The following is a 25,333-nucleotide window of genomic DNA, read 5'->3' on the forward strand; positions in this document are numbered from 1 at the left end:
TGGCATGCATCCTCCACTAAAAATAACTAACCATCTTGACCCACTCTTTCAGAAATATATTGTGTGGCTCAGTCGGTAGAGCATGGCACTTGCAGCGCCAGGGTTGTGGATTTGATTCCCACGGGCGACCAGTATGAAGAAAATATTAAAATGTGTGCACTCACTACTGCAAGTCACTCTGGATAAAAGCATCTGCTAAATGATGCAAATTCAAAGAGAGCAATTAAATTAATATGCTTTTCACTGAACTGGCAGCCGAATAAAATGGTATTGTGATGATGCACAGTACCAGTACACTGTAATTCATCCCAAATGGCACCCTATTCCCTACACCCGGGCTCCTGGAGAGCTACCGTCCTGTAGGTATTTACTCCTAATCTAGCACACCTGATTCTAATAATTATCTGGTTGATAAACTGGATTAGCATAGTTACAACTGAGGTTGGAGCAAAAACCCACAGGAGTGTAGCTCTCCAGGAACAGGGTTGGTCAAAAGTAGTGCATTTTTATTTCCAGTTATTAAATAAAACAAAAAATGACCTCATCAAACTTCTGGATGCAACCGTGATTGGAATATTTTATGGGCCCAAAAAAAGAATTAAACAGAATATAATTTGGAGCATCATCATTTAATATGATGGTACTTCCACACTTTTTTGTTGTTGTTGTTGTTGCAATCCTTAAGTGTTGATATGAAAAGAAAACTAGGCATAGCCCTTAAATAAAAAACACATGATTTCACATGTGGAAAATCACATGATTTCACAATAAATTTCATATGTTAAATCATGAAAAAATGTGTTATAACATGTATTTTACATGTTGACACCTATTATCACATTAGCTTCACATAAGAGCTTAATGTGATCAATTGAAAATGTGCTTTGGAACACTTCACGTGTTCACATGTGAAATTCATGTTTTTTCCGTAAGGGTGGTTCTGTCATGGTCTGCCTCACAACAGGTATTCAATGGAATTGTATAATAATAACAATGATAATAGTAATAATAATTTATTCAACTTATATTGTGCTTTTCAAAGAATCTCAAAGGGCTTCAAAGCACACAAAAAAGTCAACTAATTTAGAAAAACAACATCACAACATCATTAGATGGACAGTCATTAGAAAGTTCATGGCTTGAATGGTCATATGAGGGAGTTGGCCAAGCGGGGAGAGAAAGTCCATAGGCAGGAAGGAAGTGCGGTCTCATAAAGGTGTCAGCTAAGCCACTGCAGTCCATGGATGCCGTAATAGGTACCTAGCTATCTGCTCCTTCTCTACTACCAAAATTAAGCACCCAATTGGATGATGCTATGGCAGTTACGTGGCACCAGAAAGCACACCACATTTCAATAATAATTAAAGAGCAGCCTTGTAACTTTGTCCTCCCTACGATCCTCATCACTGCACCTCTGCCATCTTGCTTTTGGCTTCTCTCCATCCTCAACCTCCAGCATTGGTTGGCATTGAATCAAAACAGCTAGCCAGCTAATGTTAGCTAGCTAGCCAAACAAACAAACAACTTGCCAGGTTCAGTCTTAACGCTGTGGTCGATTCTGATGATATTAATTAGCTATATAAATTGTTCATTCTTAAAACAAAAAGATTGTAGGTTAAAAAAAAGCCATAAAAATGAATTAATTACTAAAATATTTACAAAATGTACAGGAGCTCTCTGCTTAAGCTGCTGCTGGGGCGCCATGCAACTGTCATTCATCATGAATGAGATCTATGAGAAAGTTCTAATATAAGTGTCCCTTTAGTATAGTTGCACATTTAAGTGATCATCTAACTGTGTTATCATTTCAGTGTCCTTTGAAATATTGAAACAAACTTGGTGTTGAATAGACTATTTACCGCTCCACCTAAGGGAGCCTCCATAGGTTTCTTGGAGCCACAATATTTATACATGTAAGAGATGCTGAACAAAACCTGAGAATATCAAATCTTATCCCCTTTTAAAATACTCCTGTAGGTTCTGTTTTTTCCCTCCCTGTCTCATGTGGACCACCGTATAACACATACACTGTTGCTCTCTCTTCTCTCTTTATTGTTCTTTCTTTCCACACTGCTCCAGAGTTGACAGGGTGGGATAAGATTGCTCATTCATGCCTGCCTAATGTGTGCACTCTCAGGCACTCCTGTGCAAAATAGCTCGTTCAGGTGCAATGAAGTGGACCTGTTTTGCAGCTAGGTCTGCATCCCAAATGGCACCCTATTTCATATATAGTACCCTATAGGCCCTGGTCAAAAGTAGTGTATTGTATAGGGAATAGGGTGTCATTTGTAAAAACAGCACATCTCAGAATCAGAAGTAAAAGTACAGCTAGACTGGCCTGCTACTGTCCCTTTCTAAACCTTTTAAATTGTCGAGAGTAGTCCCAAAACTGATCCAAATGGAATGAAACATTCAAATCACATGCCGTTATTCAAATGACATAAAATTAAAATGAATCATATTATTATTTAAACATTATAACATTGGGATATGCATAGGCACATAAGGAACTCATACTCTTGTGTAAGCTTTAATAAAGCTACAAACGTGTTAGTGCTTAATCTTAACATGTGTTGACAATACAACAGAATAGATTAAGCTGAATGACATTTACTCTCCCAGGTGGCCATTACTATCTGAAAGCAGCACCCGTAATAAGCCACACCTCCAGTCTTCTGATCTGACCCGGTGGAGCATAGCTCAATAACCCAGCATCAACATCCCAACTTAAAGAAAACAATGGGTTGTTTGTTACCCAACTGGCTGGTTCAAACCCAATGTGTGTTCTGTCCAATGTTTACCCAAATTGGTTTGTTTTTAACCCAGCATTTTAGAGTGCAGGCACGATCAATGAGCCTATATCAAGTTCTCCTGGTAGGGGAGAGAAAACACCAGCTAAAACAGAATGTTTAATACATGCTGTGAAAAATCCATACTCTTTTAACTGGAGACACTCGAGCTGAATGGTAGCGTCCCAAATGGCCCTATTCCCATAGGGCTCCGGTCAAAAGAAGTGCACTATAAATGGGAATAGGTTTCTATTTGGGACAGCCACAGAGTGGGCTGAGGCTTCATAACATCAAAGGCTAAAGACCTGACTAACATCATGCCTACAACCAGACTGGGGGATGTTAGCTATAATCACTTGAAGCTTCAAATGTACTGTAGGTGATAGGAAATTCACACTCTCGCTGTTTCCCTCTTAAGCTGGTAGTTTCAAGCAAACACCAGCAGTCTTGAAAATAGCCTTAGAAAATAACAAAATGGTTGTGCCAATCCTATGTAAGACTCTGAAAGAACTGACATGTAAATGTTCAATGTGTGTAATGTTCTACATGCTGTTCTACATGCTGTTCTACATGCTGTTCTACATGCTGTTCTACATGCTGTTCTACATGCTGTTCTACATGCTGTTCTACATGCTGTTCTACATGCTGCTCTACATGCTGTTCTACATGCTGTTCTACATGCTGTTCTACATGCTGTTCTACATGCTGTTCTACATGCTTCAATCTATAGATAGAGTACTCCAGATACTGTATCTCCAGGAGTGTTAAGTCATCTGTTGCAGTCTACTGTAGTACTGTCTTTTTGCTAGCTCGGGGCATCTACTTTAAGTGTTGTCTTCCCAGTAGCCTCCTTGGTGTGTGAACTGCTGACTGCTCATAATTTGCAGCTGATTGTTCACACATCAACCAGGATTAAGAAGCAGAGCAAATTAGGTACTTCGGATGTTTATCCCCCCCCCCCCCCCCGTCATTACATTTTTTGGGGTATTTCATGAACTAATACTCGCACTTGACTTCCCCCCCTACTAGCACTGACTTTGCTGATTGCTACTTTATTGAGGAACAATATACTTACTATTACTGTGATATGTGGTTGTCCCATCTAGCTATTTTAAGATGAATGCACAAACTGTATGTCGATCTTGATAAGTGCGTCTTCTAAGTGACTAAAATGTAAATGTCTGTTTTTATCATTTTACTGTAAGCCAGAGCGCCAAAGACAAATGACCATTCTGTGGACAATAAAATGTTCTTATCTTAAATAGTGAATGAAATGGAATCAACACCCAAAGGTTATTATTATATTACATGTAGGAAGCCTCCCACCTCTCATTCTCCTCAATATAGTTTCCGTTGTGTCACAGCCCATATATGCTATCAACCCAACCACCTCCTGCCCCACACACACGCCCACGCCCACACATACATGCCCACAAACACACACACACGCCCACAAACACACACACACATACGCACACCCACATATACACGCCCACAAAAACACACACACACACACGCCCACAAACAAACACACACACACACACACACACACACACACACACACACACACACACACACACACACGCACGCATATACATGCCCACAAAAACACACACACACACACACACATACACATACACACACACACACTTTATATCAGGGACCCCAGCCTTATCTACAGAGAGGGGGTGATCCTCCGTCTACAGAAAAATGCTGACCCTAGGATGGAAAATAACTAACTGTCGTTTTACTGTTTCAGAAGTGTTATGGACTGACTGACGCTAGTGACAAGGTCCTTTTATAACGGCCAATCCGGCTGTCTCTTTGTTGTCAGCGGCCAATGAATGATGAGTGGGAGTTGGGCGGGGGCTTTTGTGACAGGGAGTCAAGGCTATGGAGATTGGCTTGATGAAGATCAGATTCTATCAAGAGTAAAAATAGCATAGAAAAGAGAGGGGTGGAAGAAAGTAAAGAAAAACTAAAAAAGTCCTGCATTTTGTCCCCCTAAAGCCTTCAAAATGGTGAAACATGCTGCAGTGCATTTTATTCTCTCTCTCTCTTTCCTAGTTGTCATGCTCGTGTGGAAAGACGGACCAAGGCGCAGCGTACGTAGAGTTCCACATCTTTATTAACAAGTGAAACTTCAGCAAAACAAAACAATAAACGAACAACAAAACGTGACTACGTGGTGCACATGCACGAACACAAAATAACAATATCCCACAAACACAGGTGGGAAAAAGGCTACCTAAATATGATCCCCAATTAGAGACAACGATTACCAGCTGCCTCTAATTGGGAACCATACCAAGCACACCAACAAAGAAATAAGAAAACTAGAACACCCCCCTAGTCACGCTCTGACCTCAACACCATAGAGAACCAAGGGCTTTCCATGGTCAGGGCGTGACACTAGTGACTATGTTAATCAGAGTGCTGTGAATTGAAGGAGGAAATGTGAAAGTGACTTATCCAACACAGAACGCACAAATGTGTGTGTGTGTGTGCTTGTTTGTTTGTTTGTGTGTGTGTTCGTGTGTGTGTGTGCTCCCATTTTAGAGACTTTCTCTAGGGTCTGAAGTAGACAAAGTTTTCTACTTTTTCATAATTTTTGTCTCCTCCCCTTAGCAGTGACATATCAATTAGAGGTCGACCGATTATGATTTTTCAATGCCAATGCCGATACCGATTATTGGAGGGCCAAAAAAGCCGATACAGATTAATCGGACGATTTATTTATTTATTTATTTATAATAATGATAATTACAACAATACTGAATGAACACTTATTTTAACTTAATATAATACATCAATAAAATCAATTTAGTATCAAATAAATAATGAAACATGTTCAATTTGGTTTAAATAATGCAAAACAAAGTGTTGGAGAAGAAAGTAAAAGTGCAATATGTGCCATATAAAAAAGCTAAGGTTTAACCTCTTGGAGTTCCCCTAGGATAGGGGGCGCCACAGCGCATTTTGAAAAAAATTCGTGCCCATTTTAAACGGCCTACTACTCAAACTCAGAAGCTAGGATATGCATATAATTAGATAGAAAACACCCTAACGTTTCTAAAACTGTTTGAATGGTGTCTGTGAGTATAACAGAACTCATATGGCAGTCAAAACCCCGAGACCGATCGAAACAGGAAGTGGAATTCTGAATTGTGGACTCAACTTCACATCTTTGCCTATTAATCACACCGTGAGCTATGGTTCATTGAGCACTTCCTATTGCTTCCACTAGATGTCCCCAGTCTTTACAAGGTGGTTTGAGCCTTCTACTGTGGAAACTGACAGAATGACACGCTGTTGAAATTGGTCACAGGAGGAGGGCCATCACCATTATGACGCCGGCGGCCCTGTCTACCCCCTCCTTTCGAAACGTTTTGAAACACAATACAATCGTCCCCCTCAAATCTTATTGGCTCTCTTGTTGAAACAGGCCCTGATGATTTATGTTATACAACGTTTGACATGTTTGAACGAACCTAAATGGGGGAGAAAAAAAAAAATTCCGAAATTGCTGTCCCGTGGCCGACGGAGCATTTGGATTAGCCTTCAGACCGCTAACAACAACAAGCTAATGGAACATAAAGGATGGACTTTTTCGAACGAAAATACATTTGTTGTGGACCTGGGATTCCTGGAAGTGCTTTCTGATGAAGACAACCAAAGGTAAGGGATTATTGACAATAGTATACAAGATTAGATGTGATATGCGATTGGTCCAAGATGGCGCAGAGCTGTATTTACTAGGTAATTTTCTGAGTATCGCATCCCCTTTTATCGCAAAGTGTGATTACCCAGTAAAGTTATTTTTAAATCTGGTATTACAGGTGCTTTCAAGAGATATTCATCTATAAATCTTAGAATGACAATATTACATGTTAAAAATGTTTTCGAATAGTAATTGAGTAAATTGTAGCACTGTTCCCCGGGATGCATTTGAGGGAAAATAGTTAGTCAACGTTATGTGCCGATGTAAAATGCTGTTTTTATATATAAATATGAACTTTATCGAACAAAAGAATGCATGCATTGTGTAACATGATGTCCTAGGTGTGTCATCTGATGAAGTTTGTAAAAGGTTAGTGCTGCATTTAGCTGTTTTTTTGGTTATTTGTGATGCATGTGGTTGGTCGGAAAATGGCTATGTGGCTACTTTTACCATGTACTCCTCTAACATAATCTAATGTTTTTGCTTTTCCTGTAAAGCCTTTTTGAAATCGGACAACGTGGTTCGATTCAGGAGAGGTGTATCTATAAAACGATATCATTTGAAAAAAAAAATGGAAAAAAAAAAAAATTAAATTTTGTTATGCTAATAGCGATAGGATTTTTTGCTGGATGTCCGTCCAAGGCCGCACAGGGGTTAAGTTCCTTGCTCAGAACATGGGAACATATGAAAGCTGGTGGTTCCTTTTAACATGAGTCTTCAATATTCCCAGGTAAGTTTTAGGTTGTAGTTATTATAGGAATTATAGGACTATTTCTCTCCATACGATTTGTATTTCATATACCTTTGACTATTGGATGTTCTTATAGGCACTTTAGTATTGCCAGTGTAACAGTATAGCTTCCGTCCCTCTCCGCGCTCCTACCTGGGCTCAAACCAGGAACACATCGACAACAGCTACCCTCGAAGCAGTGTTACCCATGCAGAGAAGGGGAAACAACTACTCCAAGTCTCAGAGTGAGTGACGTTTGAAACGCTATTAGCGCGCACCCCGCTAACTAGCTAGCCATTTCACATCGGTTACACCAGCCTAATCTTGGGAGCTGACAGGCTTGAAGGGGTGGGTATAATTTGTGGAACGTTCCAACAGGAATCCGTTCCAAAAAACGTAAAGTAAAAGGTTGCCAACCAACAACGCATACAAAGTAGCAACGCATACAAACCTAGCTAACTAGCTGCCGAATAGGCATCAACTCACCACGTAGCTTATTCTTAATGTTTGTCTATAGGCAACCAGAGTGAGGACAGACATTTTTCGTAATAAACGTGATGAGTGAAAAACGCAATGAAATAGACCACACTACCCGGTATCTTATTCTGCCGCTATACAACTTTGTATGCGTTGTTTTTTGGCAACCTTGTTATTTCCGAAGTTTTTGGAATAGATTCCTATTGGAACGTTCCACAAATTATACCCACCCGGTTTGAAGTCATAAACAGCTTGAAACACAGCGAAGAGCTGCTGGCAAAATGCACGAAAGTGCTGTCTGAATGAATGCTTAAGAGTTATCTTATGTCAATGTTATGTCAATATTATGTCATAATTACGTAAATTCTGGCAAATTAGTTCGCAACGAGCCAGGCGGCCCAAACTGTTGCACATACCCTGACTCTGCGTGCAATGAACGCTAGAGATGTGACACAATTTCATGTTAGCAGGCAATATTAACTAAATATGTAGGTTTAAAAATATATACTTGTTTGCTGATTTTAAAGAAAGGCATTGATGTTTATGGTTAGGTACATTGGTGCAACGACAGTGCTTTTTTTGCAAATGCGCTTGTTAAATCAACACCCGTTTGGCGAAATAGGCTATGATTCAATGATACATTAACAGGCACCGCATCGATTATATGCAACGCAGGACACATTAAATAAACTAGTAATATCATCAACCATGTGTAGTTAACTAGTGATTATGTTAAGATTGATCGTTTTTAATAAGATAAGTTTAATGCTAGCTAGCAACTTACCTTGGCTTCTTGCTGCCCTCGCTTAACAGGTAGTCAGCCTGCCATGCAGGCTCCTCGTGCGTTGGATTGGATTAGTAACCGGAAGGTTGCAAAAACAAATCCCTGAATCCCCCCTGAACAAGGCAGTTAACCCCGTTCCTAGGCTGTCATTGAAAATAAGAATGTGTTCTTAATCTGACTTGCCTAGTTAAATAAAGGTGTAAAATAAAAAATAAATAAAAAATGTCCCCCCCCAAAATTAAATCGGCAAATTGGTGGCCAAAAATGATGATTAACCTCTTGGCGTTCCCCTAGGATAGGGGGCGCTACAGCGATTTTTGAAAAAAAATCGTGCCCATTTTAAACGGCCTCCTACTCAAACTCAGAAGCTAGGATATGCATATAATTAATACTTGTGGATAGAAAACACCCTAAAGTTTCTAAAACTGTTTGAATGGTGTCTGTGAGTATAACAGAACTCATATGGCAGTCAAAAACCCGAGACAGATCGAAACAGGAAGTGGAATTCTGAATTGCGAACTCAACTTCATCACGTTGCCTATTAATCACACCGTGAGCTATGGTTCATTGAGCACTTCCTATTGCTTCCACTAGATGTCCCCAGTCTTTACAAAGTGGTTTGAGTCTCCTACTGTGAAAACTGACTGAATGAGACGCTGTGGAAAGTGGTCACATGAGGAGGGCCATCACCATTATGACGCCGGCGCCCCTGGCTACCCTCCCCTTTCGAAACGTTTAGAAAGACAATGCACTCGTCCCCCTTGAATCTTATTGGAGCTCTGGTTGAAAAAGGCCCTAAAGATTTATGTTATACAACGTTTGACATGTTTGAACGAACCTAAAAAAAAAAAAAATGCATTTTATTGAAAGAGGAGTCCTGCGGCCGACGGAAGGTTTTGGAGCAGCCTTCAGAACGCGCTAACAAGAACAAGCTATTGGTACGTAAAGGATTCACTTTTTCGAACGAAAATACATTTGTTGTGGACCTGGAATTTCTGGAAGTGCTTTCTGATGAAGATAATCAAAGGTAAGGGATTATTGACAATAGTATACAAGAGTAGATTTGATATGCGATTGTTCCAAGATGGCGCTGACCTGTAACGGTAGCCTATTTTTCTGAGTATCTGTCACAGTGTTGCTAGGAGTGGTGGTAGGAGTCAGGCGCAGAGAGCAGAGGTACGGAACTTAGTGTTTATTTGAACAAAAAAACAACACGATCAACGCCAACACAAACGGCGTGGGAAAATTGCCAAGTGCCCAAAACAGGTGCACAGCATGCATATAATAATAAGTAATAAATCGCCAGCATATCCAACGACAAAAGTACAACCTGACGCTAAAATAATCCCGCACAACACTGGGCGGGCTAACCAGGCTTAAATAACCAAAATCAAAAGACCAAATGAGGGACAGGTGCAAACAATAAGACATACCAAACGAAAAGGAAAAAGGGATCAGCGGCGGCTAGTAGGTCGGTGACGACTACCGCCGAGCGCCGCCCGAGCAGGCAGGGGAGCCACCTTCGGTGGGATTCGTGACAGTATCGCATCCCCTTTTATCGCAAAGTGTGATTACCCAGTAAAGTTATTTTTAAATCTGGCATTACAGGTGTTTTCAAGAGATATTCATCTATAAATCTTAGAATGACAATATTACATTTTAAAAATTTTCCGAATAGTAATTTAGTAAATTGTAGCGCTGTTTCACCGGATGCATTTGAGGGAAAATAGTTAGTCAACGTCACGCGCCGATGTAAAATGCTGTTTTTATATATAAATATGAACTTTATCGAACAAAAGAATGCATGAATTGTGTAACATGATGTCCTAGGAGTGTCATCTGATGAAGATTGTCAAAGGTTAGTGCTGCATTTAGCTGTTTTTTGGTTATTTGTGATGCATGTGGTTGGTCGGAAAATGGCTATGTGGCTACTTTTACGATATACTCCTCTAACATAATCTAATGTTTTGCTTTTGCTGTAAAGCCTTTTTGAAATCGGACAACGTGGTTCGATTCAGGAGAGGTGTATCTATAAAACGAAATAACATAGTCCTATATTTGAAAAAATATATATATTACATTTTGTTATGCTAATGGCGATAGGATTTTTCGCTGGATGTCCATCCCGCATACGGGACGGAGCCCGACCAGGGGTTAACCAGAAATTACAATCTTGCTTCTCGTGGTCTGAGAGTCTTTAGGTGCCTTTTGGCTAAGTCCAACCGGGCTGTCATGTGCCTTTTACTGAGGAGTGGCTTCCTTCTGGCCACTCTACCATAAAGACCTGATTGGTGGAGAGCTGCAGAGATGGCTGTCCTTCTGGAAGTTTCTCCCAGCTCCACAGAGGAACTCTGGAGCTCTTTCAGAGTGGCCATCGGGTTCCTGGTCACCTCCCTTCTCCCCTGATTGCTCCCGAAATTGCAGAGTCTTGGTGGTTCCAAACTTCTTCCATTTTAGAATTATGTAGGCCACTGTGTTCTTGGGGACCTTCAATGCTGCAAAAAATATGTGGTACCCTTCCCCAGATCTGTGCCTCGACACAATCATGTCTCTGAGCTCTACAGACAATTCCTTCAACCTTGTGGCTTGGTTTTTGCTCTGACATGCACTGTCAATGCACTGTATTACCTCAGGACACTTCAAATTGTGGTTATCCCAGAACAAGAACCGGTGGAGACAGACAGACAGACACTGCCCGTTCTCTGATGCCATTACAATACCTGGAGGTCCAAGTCATCTCTCAGAGAGATACCCAACACCAGATACTACCTCTTCTATATCATTAACCTCAGGAGCAGCCCATTCTCTTACTTACACCATTTGAATACTTGGAAATCCAAGTCAGCTCACAAAGACACAATATCAACACCAAAGAGACGATGGGTTAGGGGCCAACAGAGATGAAGGTAAAGAGAAAACTACACACACACACACACACACACACACACACACACACACACACACACACACACACACACACACACACACACACACACACACACACACACACACACACACACACAAATACACCCACATGCATACGCTTCTCAGCTACTATCTAAACCTATGACTCTACTAGTAGGACCCTTGAAGATATGTCCCTTTTGAAAGAGACACATTTGTAGGCCATGGTTCTCGAACAGCAGTATGGGTATTTCAACATTAATTAGAAGCATAGTGTTGGCTTTTCTATTCTTTACAGCTACACTCCTGATAGTAGGAATATTGCCTTTAGAGAAAGAGTGAGAGAGAGAGAGAGAGAGAGAGAGAGAGGGAGTGAGAAAGGGGCAGAGAAAGCATGTAGAGAGGAAGAGAGAGAGCGAGAGAGAGGGGGGAGAGAGGAAAAGAGTAACAGACTGATATTTAATCCCTTTTTATTTAACACCATTAAGCTACACGTTCCCTGCTACACCTAAAACAGCATCTCTGAGGTTGCCACACAGCATTCCCATATGTAGGCCTATGATGTAAAGCTTGCATATTTGTCTTTCACCAACTAGGTCTTTTAAAGAATATAAAATGAAACAAACACAGCATGAGAGAATTGCCCAATATGAATCACCCCAACTGAGCTGAGTGTGTATGGTATGTAAAACAGGAAATGCCCAACAGCAATTCAGTGAAGCAGATCACTGAATCTACATTTCACTGGGATGAAACCTGATGAAGGTCTATTGATACTGAAATGTTGGTAAAAATAGCAATTTAATCTGTGGAGCACTATACTGGAGTTTCTAAACAACATGGATGGGAGAGACCAATGTATAAATAATTAAAGAGGATAAGGCGGAATCCTTGGCCATTACCACATCCGATTCAGCCTGCCGACTGAGTCAAGAAACCAGCTGACGATGCAAAAAATATAATATAAAATATAATCTACCCTGTGCAACTGATTTGGAAAAGTCCTTCTCTAGCACCTTCTTTCCATAACTTGACTCTTAGAAAAAAGGGTTCCAAAAGGGTTATTTGCGGAGGGATAGGGTTCTACCAAGAACCATTTTGATTTGAAAAACCCTTTTTGGAAGACAAAGGTTATTTTTAGGCAAAGGGTTCTACCTAGAACCTTTAATATCCTAACAACCGTTTTTGGAAGAAAGGGTTATTTGATGATTCTTTGGAAGGCAAGAATGAGTCTTTGCAAGAGAAGAAGGGCTCTTTGGGAGGCAAGAAGGGTTCTACATAGAACCGTATATCATATTTCCCAGCATGCTCTATTGCAGGGTGATTTTCAGAATTGTTTGTTTTAATGTGTTTTTGCATTGATTGTATGCTGCACAAAGATAAAAAAACATATACAGTATACTTTTGAACTAAACAAATCTATTAGTAGTTGGACTTATTTCACCCGTTACTGAGATGGTTGTTCCAGTTTAGATCATTGAGGTAGTATCATTAATACACTTTTCCGACTCTGGTAGTCATTCTGAATGCAGATTGCGGGTGATAAAAATTCCCCTTGTATATCCCAACTCTGGCTGTATTCCAATAGGAATTACACATCACTTTGCAACCAGCATATTGTGAGGGGGGGGGGTTCCTAACACCACTGTGTTAGGGAATAACTAAGCCCTCAATGAACGGCCTTATGATACATATAAACATATTGTCATAAATAATTCAATTTTAAAGGTTAATAAGGCTGATGGAACCTTCTATAGAGAGTTTGAGGAAGAATCTTTAGATGATAAAACGGTTATTAGTAGAACCCTGCATAGAGGCTTCTAGGTAAAACCATATACAGGGGGTTCTATGAAGAACCCTACATAGAGGGTTCTAGGTAGAACCCTCAGCAAAGGTTATACCTAGCACCAAAAAGGGTTCCCTATGGGGACAAACCAATGAACCCTATATGATTCTACTCAACAACGGTACAGCCTACACTTAACACAGTGTAGGATGGACCTTGGCCCACCTAGGGTGTCAAACCTATCCACCCCATCTACCTATCCATCTATCCCGGGCACTCAGGCACTATGCCACCTGCCAAGCCTGGGCATCCCGTCTGTTTCCGCCATATGTCCCAATGTTCTGCCAAATCTCCACGGTCTGTTCCGCCTGCCACCGCAGAGAGAAATGCATTATGGGATAGCTGGGAGCGATGGGAGCTACCTCATTAAGGAGTGTGGAGCGTCACGGTAATGTAGGGAATGAGGGGGCTGCGGGAACTCACACATACACAAACACTGCCGTGAGCACACACATACACACCGTAGGCACAGGGAACACACGAACACACACGAACACACAGACACACACAGATACGAGGAACACACACACACACCTCACCCCACTGTGTTCAGGGGGAATGGCGTGACTGAGTTTAATTGTGCTATTGCAATTCTGCAATAGCACAATTAAACTCAGTCACGCCATTCCGGTGCTCACAGTGGGGTGATGTGTGTGTTCCTTGTTTCTGTGTGTGTTCCCTGTGCCTACGGTGTGTGTGCGCGCTCATGGCAGTTTGTGTGATGGCTGTTCCTGTCCTGGGTAAAACATGTGAGCACCTACATACATACATCTCTCTCTCTCTCATTAACACATTAGCACATTTCCAGTGTCAATGCTGCATACATAGTTTATGTGCCACGGTCTGCCCAATGCATTACCGGTGGCACACTGCATGCCCTCCAGGACACCTACAGCACCCGATGTCACAGGAAGGCCAAAAATATCATCAAGGACATCAACCACCCGAGCCACTGCCTGTTCACCCCACTATCATCCAGAAGGCGAGGTCAGTACAGGTGCATCAAAGCTGGAACTGAAAGACTGAAAAATAGCTTTTATCTCAAGGCCATCAGACTGTTAAATAGCCATCACTAGCCGGCCTCCACCCAGTACCCTGCCCTGAATTTAGTCACTGTCACTAGCCGGCCTTCACCCAGTACCCTGCCCTGAATTTAGTCACTGTCACTAGCCGGCTACCACCCAGTACCCTGCCCTGAATTTAGTCACTGTCACTAGCCGGCTACCACCCAGTACCCTGCCCTGAATTTAGTCACTGTCACTAGCCGGCTACCACCCAGTACCCTGCCCTGAATTTAGTCACTGTCACTAACCGGCTACCACCCAGTACCCTGCCCTGAATTTAGTCACTGTCACTAGCCGGCCTTCACCCAGTACCCTGCCCTGAATTTAGTCACTGTCACTAGCCGGCTACCACCCAGTACCCTGCCCTGAATTTAGTCACTGTCACTAGTCGGCTACCACCCGGTTACTCAACCCTGCACCTTAGCGGCTGCTGCCCTATATACATAGACATGGAATCACTGGTCACTTTAATAATGCAACACTGGTCACTTTGATAATGTTTACATACCGTGTTACTCATTTCATATGTATATACTGTATTCTACTGTATTCTTGTCAATACCACTCCGACATTGCTCGTCCTAATACTTACATATTTCTGAATTCCAATCTTGTACTTTTACATGAATCAACCCAACTGAGTTGCTAAATGTGTATGTGACCAATATAATTAGATTTGATTTGTTTCAGCCATGCCACCCCTTTCATTTCCTTATCATTTCCCATTCATTGATTTTTTTTCAAATGACTCCAACTAAAACTGAGAAACAGAAGAACTATACTATAAATAGAATTGGACAGATCTCACACACCGTGCCAACAAAGAAATAGAATTGGACAGATCTCACACACCGTGCCAACAAAGAAATAGAATTGGACAGATCTCACACACCGTGCCAACAAAGAAATAGAATTGGACAGATCTCACACACCGTGCCAACAAAGAAATAGAATTGGACAGATCTCACACACCGTGCCAACAAAGAAATAGAATTGGACAGATCTCACACACCGTGCCAACAAAGAAATAGAATTGGACAGATCTCACACACCGTGCCAACAAAGAAATAGAATTGGACAGATCTCACACACCGTGCCAACAAAGAAATAGAATTGGACAGATCTCACACACCGTGCCAACAAAGAAATAGAATTGGACAGATCTCACACACCGTGCCAACAAAGAAATAGAATTGGACAGATCTCACACACCGTGCCAACAAAGAAATAGAATTGGACAGATCTCACACACCGTGCCAACAAAGAAATAGAATTGGACAGATCTCACACACCGTGCCAACAAAGAAATAGAATTGGACAGATCTCACACACCGTGCCAACAAAGAAATAGAATTGGACAGATCTCACACACCAACAAAGAAATAGTGAATAAGGTAACAACATGAAAATAGCATATGGGAATTGCATCCACAGTTGAACAACAGAAACAATACCCTCCTAAACACCTCTAAACATGTAACTGTCACAATTTATACTTACAAAAGCAAGTGAATGACAAGTTGCCACACGTGAAAATAACACCACACTGCTATCTGACAACACTACAGCAGGAGAGCCTTCATAATCACCGTCATCTTCCCCTTCGGCGAATGGAGGGAGTAAAAACTGCAGGCTGACTGCTGTCTGCTGCCAAGACAAGAGTAACAGCACATAATGAGCTTGAAAAGACACAGTTGATCTATAGTAAAGAGTAAGTCATATTATACTGCCAACAAGAACCACCCAATACTGCCAAAAGAACCATACTATACTGCCAACCAGAACCATACTATACTGCCAACCAGAACCATACTATACTGCCAACAAGAACCACCCAATACTGCCAACCAGAACCATACTATACTGCCAACCAGAACCATACTATACTGCCAACCAGAACCATACTATACTGCCAACCAGAACCATACTATACTGCCAACAAGAACCACACAATACTGCCAACCAGAACCATACTATACTGCCAACAAGAACCACACAATACTGCCAACAGAACCATACTATACTGTCAACCAGAACCATACTATACTGCCAACCAGAACCATACTGTACTGCCAACCAGAACCATACTATACTGCCAACCAGAACCATACTATACTGCCAACAAGAACCACACAATACTGCCAATCAGAACTATACCGTACTGCCAAAGAGAACCATACTGTACTGCCAACAAGAACCATACTATACTGCCAACCAGAACCATACTATACTGCCAACCAGAACCATACTGCCAACCAGAACCATACTGTACTGCCAACCAGAACCATAATATACTGCCAACCAGAACCATACTGTACTGCCAACCAGAACCATAATGTACTGCCAACCAGAACCATACTATACTGCCAACCAGAACCATACTGTACTGCCAACCAGAACCACACTATAATGCCAACCAAAACCATACTGTACTGCCAACCAGAACCATACTGCCAACCAGAACCATACTGTACTGCCAACCAGAACCACACTATAATGCCAACCAGAACCATACTGTACTGCCAACCAGAACCATACTATACTGCCAACCAGAACCACACTATAATGCCAACCAGAACCATACTGTACTGCCAACCAGCACCATACTATACTGCCAACAAGAACCAAACTATACTGCCAACCAGAAGCATACTAAACTGCCAACCAGAACCATACTATACTGCCAACAAGAACCAAACTATTCTGCCAACCAGAACCATACTGTACTGCCAACCAGCACCATACTGCCAACCAGAACCATACTGTGCTGACTTTAATATTGTATTTTCACATTGTCCTTTCAAGCAGGTTACAGCAACATTGGTAGATGTGTAACCAGGCCAGCCTGATTTGGTCGCGTTTGGCATGGCTTGGCCCGGTTTGGCCCTGTAGTGTGAATAAGTCATTAGACTGTAAGGATGCAGGATTAAAAGTACGCCTGTGGCATCTTGCCATGTGACAGAGGCGGTGGCAGTCCCCTGCGAACGTGGCCGAAATATTGACAGAAAGAGTAGAGCTGCAGGGATGAAACTGGAGAGCTGTGCTGCCCTGCTCTACCGAAGGTTTCCAGCCAGCTACAGAAACCACCATCCCCACCCTCTGACATACTGCCTCTCTCTCCTCTCACTGTCTCTGTAGTTTATTGTACCCTTGAGGAAACAATGCAATCCTCAGGGCTAAGAGGTAGGCGATTTTTATTGTATGATGGTTTTAGCTTCCTAGCTTTCATTGTTCTATTCTTTACACATCATAGAGTTTAGCCTCTCTCTCTCTCTTTCTTTCCCCCTCTCCCTTCCCCCCTTCCCATCCTCTCCTCTGTCCCTCTGTCTGTTCAGAGTAAGAGGAGAGTTTAGCCTCCCTTTAATCTGATGTTCACTCAGCCACCCTGGTTCAGTCAACCATCTACCCAGGACCAGCCAGCCAGTCAACCATCCAGCCATCCAACCAGGACCAGCCAGCCAGTCAGTCAGCCACCCAGAGCAGAGCCAGCCAGCAGGCCAGACAGCCACCCAGAGCAGAGCCAGCCAGCCATGCCTCACACAGGATTAAGCCCCAAACATTGGCACCATCTCAAAGGACCAGAGCCCTAGACTGGTCCTCGAGGCTCTCTCTGCCTTTTCCTGGCTGGGCTGGGGATAGAAGACTGACTAGGCACTAAACGCTGGCACAATCTCACATCAAAGCCACAGACTATCCCTGGCCTTCCAGGACCTCCAGGACCTCCAGGCTCACTCTGCCTTTTGCCTTTCCCTTACTGGGCTGATTCAGCTGAGGTACAATTCAGACTAAAAGAGACGAGAAGTAAAGGAGGAGCAAGAATCATTTGACCATGAAGGAGGTCAGTGGTTTCAATGAGACTGAATTCAGTCTGTCCAGTCATCCACCTGTCTCATCTAACATTCTAATCTCGCTATAAATCTAGATCACGCCATCACTTTTTCTATTTCTCTCCCTCTTCCCCTCCCTCGCTCTCTCAGACCGAATTCACTGTCTGATAGTTATTGTATTTAGTGCCTGGAGAAAGTAGGAGAGAAGAGGAGACAAAAGGATTTCTGAAAAATCATTGATCTACACTCAATTGAGTACCAGAGATGCATGTGACACAATGGCAATGAATCAATAAAGCTAGTTATTCACTGGACTAAACCGTCAGTAAGCCACTGGCTGCTTTTCCCAAAATAGCACACTATGCCCTACATAGTGCACCACTTTTGACCAGGGCCCATAGGGAATGTATAGGGAATAGGGTGTATAGAATGTATAGGGAATAGGGTTCTCAGAAAGAACTGTTCCCAGGAGAGAAAAGATGTAATGTTTCTGCACTGCAAAGGGAATCACATATCCAAAATGACATTGAAATGGAATTACCCTACTACTACAAGGGGCTGTTTCACTACCTTACTTAGAAAAAAAGGTGCTATCTAGAACTTAAACGGGTTCTTCAGGTGTCCCCATAACCCTTTTTGGTTCCAGGTGGAACCCTTCTGGTCTCCAGGTAGAACCCTTTTGAGTTCCATGTAGAACCATTTCCACAAAGCGTTCTACATGAATCCCAAAAGTCTCCTACCTGTAACCAAAATGGGTTCTACCTGGAACCAAAAAGGGTTCTCCTACAGGGACAGCTGAAAAAACCTTTTGGAACTTTTTTTTTTAAGTGTGCAGTGCTAGTTAGTTTGGAGGCTTATCTTTTAATAAAATACTTAACTTTAAATTCCTATGACATGTGCTGCATGTGTGTCTGTGTATGTGTGTGCATGCATGTTTGCCTGCGCATGTGACTGTGTTTGAGAGGCAATGACAAATAGCATGTGGAAATCATTGACAGCTGTCACTAGCTGCCCTTCATGAAACCAAAGGCAAACAGCAGTAGCTGTGATGGCAGAAGGGCTACAGCACAGGCACCCCCAAGGGCATGAATCATTCTACGCACGCACAAACGCACACACACACACTAAAACAGATTCATACACACACAGCCACCACCAACAGCCACCAAGAGAAGTAATCCTCTGAGATACCCTGCCCTAATTTAGCCACCTTTACACTATGCTTTACCTACACAGCAGCGGAGGTCAGTGGGAGGAGATATAGGAGAACAGGCTCATTGTAATGGCTGGAATGGAATTAATGGAACAGTATCAAACACATCAAACATATGGAAACCCCATGTTTGACTCTGTTCCATTTATTCCATTCCAGTGAGTCCGTCCTCCTATAGCTCCTCCCACCAGCCTCCACTGCTACATAGACCAATGTGTTAAAACAGGCAAAACAAGCCATTCCAAAGGTCTTCATCGGGGCCCAGAGGTACTTAGCTTGAGGAACTGGGACATTTGGCACCGAGAGAACTCTGATAACACACACACTCTCTTTTTAGGATCATTTTTCAGCAGTGACCAAGATTGTCCTTCCTTGGCAACCTCAGGGTGGCAGTCAGTCAGTGGAAGGGAGAGGGGTGAGTGACACCTAACCAATATGTAATGGCTCTTAAAGCCATAAATATGAGCCCTGAGACGACAGCACGGATCTATGGGGCCCATTAGCTTGATTCATTCCACTACAAAAGGAGGGATTTCTGCAGGGTAAAGTCTGAGAGAGACAGAGGGGTTGAGAGGAGTTTGTCGGGGGATTCTGGAGTGGTTCCCTCACTGCAAGCAGGCCCTTATGTCCTGCAGATTTGCTGGCCTGAAACCATTTATCAGTGAATAAAAGCCCTAGGTTTTTTATTGTTTATATTGCAAGCTCTACATGTACAATGAGTGTACAAAATATTATGAACATTTTTCATGACATTGACTGACCAGGTGAATCCAGGTGAAAGCTATGATCCCTTATTGATGTCACTTGTTAAATCCACTTCAATATGTGTAGATGAAGGGGAGGAGATGGGTTAAATAAGGATTTGTTTAAGCATTGAGACAATTGAGACCGCATGTGTGCCATTCAGAGGGAGAATGGGCAAGACAAATGATTTAAGTGTCTTAAACGGGGTATGGTACCAGGCACATTGGTTTGTTTCAAGAACTGCAACGCTGCTGGATTTTTCACACTCAACAGTTTCCTGTGTGTATCAAGAATGGTGCTCCACCCAAAGGACATCCAGACAACTTGACACAACTGTGAGAATCATTGGAGTCAACATGGGCCAGCATCCCCGTGGAACGCTTTTGCCACCTTGTAGAGTCCATGTCCAGATGAATTGAGACTGTTCTAAGGGCAAAATTATTTTTTATGAATTCAAATAGAATTTGATCCCAGTTTTGGTGGCCACATGTCTGGCAGACAAGCCCAAACTCATTTATCTGTTATTAACATGAACAAGTCCGGCCCAGAACAGGCCATTAATAAGACAAGGAGCCAGGACTTGGAGTGGCGCTGGCTACACTTTACAATACACCTAGCTAGTTTAAAGTGCATTCTGACACATATCAAATATTTATAGTTGCGTCCCTTGAATACAATTGACCTGCTTTTTTTCTTTGAGGCGAGTATGTTCTTTATGAGGACAAAGATTTCTGCAGGAGACTAATGTCTTGATATGGCGGCAAGAAGTGGTGCGCAGGTCAGATGTTTGTTCACCCGTCCGCAACCTCCCGATTATATGTGATAAAGATCTGAGGCCCACTCCCGACCCAAACCCGCTAATGTAGAAAATGTGCTGTAGGCAGAGATGACGGGGAGTGCAGTTGTTGTTTATCATTTCTGACATTTTGTTGGCTATTTGTTAGTCAACTTATCTATTATTAGATACATGCAGCTTCTCTTTTGTCATTATGGTGCCTCAGAAGACTAAATTAACCCTAAATCGATAGAATGAAATGAATGCTTCAATCCAGATGACATTGGTAAGGTTTTTTCTGTCATCTCTGCATAAAGACATTTATGGACCGGAGAGATAATGCAATAACTCAGAAAAAAACTGGAAAGATTCTCTGTGCAAAATGTCCAAACGACATCAGTTTGACCGGTTGTAAGGAAATAGAAAGCTGTGAAAACGACCCAGTTCGGCTTGGATGTTATGATGCTGGCGAAGATAGGACCTCTACAGACGCTCCCTAACTGTGTATTCGCATTCTCTCAAGATGCATAAATAAATAAATCGTATTTCTCCACTCCGGTTCCCAATATATATTTGGTGTATAATTTTACTGCAAGAAATGCTTAATTCTGTGGCCTCTTGAGTGGCGCAGTGGTCTAAGGCACTTCATCGCAGTGTTAGCTGTGCCACTCTAGATCCTGTGTTCGAGTCCAGGCTCTGTTGCAGCCGGCCGAGACCCATGGGGCGGCGCACAATTGGCCCAGCGTCATCCAGGTTAGGGGAGGGTTTGGCCGGCAGGGATGTCCTTGTCCCATCGCGCACTAGCGACTACTGTGGCTGGCTGGGTGTAGTGCACGCTGACACGGTCGCCAGGTGTACAGTGTTTCCTCTGACACATTGGTGCAGCTGGCTTCCGGGTTAAGTGGGCATTGTGTCAAGAAGCAGTGCGGCTTGGTTGGGTTGTGTTTCAGAGGACGCATGGCTCTCGACCTTCGCCTCTCCCAAGTCTGTATGGGAGTTGCAGTGATGAGACAAGACTGTAACTACCAATTGGATACCACGAAAATGGGGTAAATGTTTATTTTTTTTAAAGAATAACAAATGCTTAATTCTGAGGAGTTAATATTAAGGCTATGTGAGAGGTTATAGCCATACAATCAGGGTTCAGACTTCAGTTTCCATTTAACTCAACTGAACAGTAGGCTCCAGTACCCTTGTGTGTCATACTGTAGGGCTAATTGAAGCAACCGTCTTGTGACAGTCGGAATTGTATAGCGCCTCACAATCATCACACATAACTTTCACAGCCATCTTCCTCTTTTACCACTTCACTAAATCTTTCGCAAATATTACTTTTCTGTCCTTCCCTTCTCTCTATTTTTAACTCTCCATTTCACATCTTTTCGCTTATTGAATTAAACTCTGTCTTGTTCTTACTTTTGCCAGTTCCCAAAAGCATTTGGCGATTGGCGTGTTGGCTAATTGGTTATTTGGCTAATTGGCGTGTAGGCTATTTGGCGCGCCTACAGTTCAGCCCTGAAGCTTAGACTTAAGCACAGACAGCCTAACATAATCAAATAAAAACCTCAATGTAATATAAATTGCACAAGAATGATACATTCATGGATTGTTTTATGTATTGTGTTCTCTTTATTCAACCTGCCTGCCACCCACCCGCCCTTCATCCATACAATATTTCATGACCCTAAACCCACCAGCCCGCGGACATAAGCGTGGGGACTGCGGGTGTGTGGGGCCACTACATCTGTTGGTTGATTGGGCTTCAGGAAAAAAAGAGAAGCTAGATAATGTCTCTTAGCTACATCACACATGCACACAGGGATGGAGACACACAAATACACACACGCAAATGGTAAGAATACCGAGTAGTCGATAAATATTTCACTGTCTCTCCCCTAGACACCTAACTAACACATTTTGGCCATTACAACATTACGACACTCACACAGTGTATTATGTCTCCCTACTCCCTGTAGACACAGTGCATTATGTCTCTCCCTACTCCCTGTAGACACAGTGTATTATGTCTCCCTACTCCCTGTAGACACAGTGTATTATGTCTCCCTACTCCCTGTAGACACAGTGCATTATGTCTCTCCCTACTCCCTGTAGACACAGTGCATTATGTCTCTCCCTACTCCCTGTAGACACAGTGCATTATGTCTCTCCTTACTCCCTGTAGACACAGTGCATTATGTCTCCCTACTCCCTGTAGACACAGTGCATTATGTCTCTCCTTACTCCCTGTAGACACAGTGCATTATGTCTCTCCCTACTCCCTGTAGACACAGTGCATTATGTCTCTCCCTACTCCCTGTAGACACAGTGTATTATGTCTCTCCCTACTCCCTGTAGACACAGTGCATTATGTCTCTCCCTACTCCCTGTAGACACAGTGAATTATGTCTCTCCCTACTCCCTGTAGACACAGTGCATTATGTCTCTCCCTACTCCCTGTAGACACAGTGTATTATGTCTCTCCCTACTCCCTGTAGACACAGTGTATTATGTCTCCCTACTCCCTGTAGACACAGTGCATTATGTCTCTCCCTACTCCCTGTAGACAGTGCATTATGTCTCTCCCTACTCCCTGTAGACACAGTGCATTATGTCTCTCCCTACTCCCTGTAGACAGTGCATTATGTCTCTCCCTACTCCCTGTAGACAGTGCATTATGTCTCTCCCTACTCCCTGTAGACACAGTGCATTATGTCTCTCCCTGCTCCCTGTAGACACAGTGCATTATGTCTCTCCCTACTCCCTGTAGACACAGTGCATTATGTCTCCCTACTCCCTGTAGACACAGTGTATTATGTCTCTCCCTACTCCCTGTAGACACAGTGCATTATGTCTCCCTGCTCCCTGTAGACACAGTGCATTGTCTCTCCCTACTCCCTGTAGACACAGTGCATTATGTCTCTCCCTGCTCCCTGTAGACACAGTGCATTGTCTCTCCCTACTCCCTGTAGACACAGTGCATTATGTCTCTCCCTACTCCCTGTAGACACAGTGCATTATGTCTCCCTGCTCCCTGTAGACACAGTGCATTGTCTCTCCCTACTCCCTGTAGACACAGTGCATTATGTCTCTCCCTGCTCCCTGTAGACACAGTGCATTATGTCTCCCTACTCCCTGTAGACACAGTGCATTATGTCTCTCCCTACTCCCTGTAGACACAGTGCATTATGTCTCCCTGCTCCCTGTAGACACAGTGCATTATGTCTCTCCCTACTCCCTGTAGACACAGTGCATTATGTCTCTCCCTACTCCCTGTAGACACAGTGCATTATGTCTCCCTACTCCCTGTAGACACAGTGTATTATGTCTCCCTACTCCCTGTAGACACAGTGCATTATGTCTCTCCCTGCTCCCTGTAGACACAGTGCATTATGTCTCCCTGCTCCCTGTAGACACAGTGCATTATGTCTCTCCCTACTCCCTGTAGACACAGTGTATTATGTCTCCCTACTCCTTGTAGACACAGTGCATTATGTCTCTCCCTACCCCCTGTAGACACAGTGCATTATGTCTCTCCCTACTCCCTGTAGACACAGTGCATTATGTCTCCCTGCTCCCTGTAGACACAGTGCATTATGTCTCTCCCTACTCCCTGTAGACACAGTGCATTATGTCTCCCTGCTCCCTGTAGACACAGTGCATTATGTCTCTCCCTACTCCCTGTAGACACAGTGTATTATGTCTCCCTACTCCTTGTAGACACAGTGCATTATGTCTCTCCCTACTCCCTGTAGACACAGTGCATTATGTCTCTCCCTACTCCCTGTAGACACAGTGCATTATGTCTCCCTACTCCCTGTAGACACAGTGCATTATGTCTCCCTACTCCCTGTAGACACAGTGTATTATGTCTCTCCCTACTCCCTGTAGACACAGTGCATTATGTCTCCCTGCTCCCTGTAGACACAGTGCATTATGTCTCCCTGCTCCCTGTAGACACAGTGCATTGTGTCTCTCCCTACCCCCTGTAGACACAGTGCATTATGTCTCTCCCTACCCCCTGTAGACACAGTGCATTATGTCTCCCTGCTCCCTGTAGACACAGTGTATTATGTCTCTCCTTACTCCCTGTAGACACAGTGCATTATGTCTCCCTACTCCCTGTAGACACAGTGTATTATGTCTCTCCCTACTCCCTGTAGACACAGTGCATTATGTCTCCCTACTCCCTGTAGACACAGTGCATTATGTCTCTCCCTACTCCCTGTAGACACAGTGTATTATGTCTCTCCCTACTCCCTGTAGACACAGTGCATTATGTCTCTCCCTACTCCCTGTAGACACAGTGTATTATGTCTCCCTACTCCCTGTAGACACAGTGTATTATGTCTCTCCCTACTCCCTGTAGACACAGTGCATTATGTCTCTCCCTACTCCCTGTAGACACAGTGCATTATGTCTCTCCCTACTCCCTGTAGACACAGTGCATTATGTCTCTCCC

At 43.0% G+C, this 25,333-nt stretch overlaps 1 protein-coding gene across 20 annotated transcripts in view; it reads right to left on the reverse strand.

Moving 5' to 3' along the window:
• LOC115201553 (neurexin-1a) overlaps nucleotides 1-25,333 on the reverse strand; it is a 539,338-nt gene that overhangs the window by 383,948 nt on the left and 130,057 nt on the right. The window contains exon 1 of one of the 20 annotated variants that reach the window (XM_029765288.1): nucleotides 15,816-15,958. The exons of the other annotated variants lie outside the window; for them this stretch is intronic. The gene's annotated coding sequence lies outside the window, so the exon portion shown is untranslated. Of the gene's footprint in view, nucleotides 1-15,815; nucleotides 15,959-25,333 lie in introns of those variants that run through there. 20 annotated transcript variants of the gene reach the window in all.

The sequence above is a fragment of the Salmo trutta genome, chromosome 10 (assembly GCF_901001165.1).
Source record: "Salmo trutta chromosome 10, fSalTru1.1, whole genome shotgun sequence".
Lineage (NCBI taxonomy): Eukaryota > Metazoa > Chordata > Actinopteri > Salmoniformes > Salmonidae > Salmo > Salmo trutta.